Source organism: Lactuca virosa, unplaced genomic scaffold (assembly GCF_052849685.1).
Source record: "Lactuca virosa cultivar CGN04683 unplaced genomic scaffold, Lactuca_virosa_CGN04683_v6 scaffold_103, whole genome shotgun sequence".
Taxonomy (NCBI): Eukaryota; Viridiplantae; Streptophyta; class Magnoliopsida; order Asterales; family Asteraceae; genus Lactuca; species Lactuca virosa.
Window position 1 is genome coordinate 81,625 of NW_027629957.1, and position 1,766 is coordinate 83,390.

Here is a 1,766-nt window from a genome sequence, read left to right on the forward strand (position 1 = left end):
ACATGCACAACAAGTCATGCACGTGGTCTTAGGTGTTGGATTTTAATAAATATGTTACATATGTTTATTAGTAAACAAATTAGATGTGTTGAAAATAGTCTCTCAACAAAACATTCCAACCCAAAACATCCTAACACAGGCCAAAACAATTCGGTAGTAGTCATGATATATTACAACCATTCACCAAATATGATTATTTCAGCTACTATACTTAACATGAAAGTTCAAAATATTGACGTCCCTCACTCAAAATTTATAAACCACTAAAAATTTCAATGTAATAATTATGAGTACCTATATTTCAACAATAATGTCACAAAGATAAAGTAGAAAATGTTGAAAATATATAATGTCAAAGATGTTTGTTCTATTCCAACTCAGACAAATAAGTTTGATGGTAAAGACTTCATATGCCTACAAAAGTTATACCTTATTTTTTTTATCAATTATAAGTGAAAATGAACAGGTAAATGATACAACCCTACTGAAATTGAATTGCCATAATGTAGAGCAATGTTCCAATTTCTTTCAGAGTAATGATTTAACTTGTTTACAAATTAGCACTGCATAAATATGCAAAACCAACAAAAATCAATTCTATATATTGTTATATAGCAATATTAGATGATGGAAACTTAATTTTGACATGATATCATAACTATAATTTTTTGTTAAAAAATGCATAACTAAAATAATAGGTGTACAGTATGCTCTCAGAAACTCATAATCAACAAATTTAAGGCCATTAGAAAGGTAAACCTCAATGTTTATTGTGCCCACACGCATCCTTGATCCTTTGGTGTATGTATAGTTTTTACATGACCTTTATTTACACAAAATTATTTATACACAAAAAAATTATGTAATTAAATATGGATCATTATCGCCGTGATTTTTATAATAAGATACTAACTTTCAGAACTTGGTACTCCTTACCCCTAAGATCGAGCCAAATTATGCCTATATACCTGAATAGAACAAAACTGCTTTCACTTCCCCTCTCAGACGTCACGGTTTGATCTCTGTAGAAAATTAATTAAAACATATGTTAATGGTTATAGATAAGAAATTCCCAACATTTGACTTCTACACCAAAAGTTTCCATTTAACAAAATTTGCCATTTATTTTTAAATAGTTAGAAAGAAGAAAAAACCAACCAACTTTGACTAAATAAGTCCTCCACAGTCCACCCTAGCCTTTAAATCTATTCATGAATCAAGAAAATCACCGGTGGTCGAGTAATGATAAATCAAATGAAAGGAAGAAAATGTAATACTAACCATATCAAAGTTATGAATAAAACAAACATCTTTTTTCCAATAGAATGAACCATTCAACTCTTTCCCAAATTCATCATACAAAGCACTACATTAAAGTTCAATCATACATTTTATCTTAGTTTGAACAAAAGAATATCGTTGTGATGATCAATAAAAGTATCAAATCCTTATGATTACACATCAATTTACTCACAAAAGTAAACTGTACAGAAACTGTAACAGTAATTAATTCTAGGCTTATACTGAACAGACAGTGATGTATTACTTTCTACCTCTCCGATCTCTGATTTTTAAAAACTAAAATATTCATCACCAATCTCTATGTTTCTTTATCATCTAACCCTGCTCACTACCAAAAGTTTCACCTTGTTCACATAATGAAATAGTCGTGCTCAACAGCTAAATGCCAAAGAAATAGGCTAATTTTCCATATGAGAACTGAAATTACCTTTCTTTGATGTCATTGATCAGTGATGAGGTGGAGA

The 1,766-nt window shown here is 29.7% G+C and overlaps 1 long non-coding RNA gene across 1 annotated transcript; it reads right to left on the reverse strand.

Annotated features, from left to right (window-relative positions):
- Nucleotides 1–745: 745 nt before the first annotated feature.
- Nucleotides 746–1,766, reverse strand: LOC145141911 (uncharacterized). The gene is made up of 2 exons (XR_013723004.1): nucleotides 1,730–1,766; nucleotides 746–1,022 (listed from the first exon to the last, which is right to left on the reverse strand). It is a non-coding gene; the product is annotated as an uncharacterized LOC145141911 (long non-coding RNA).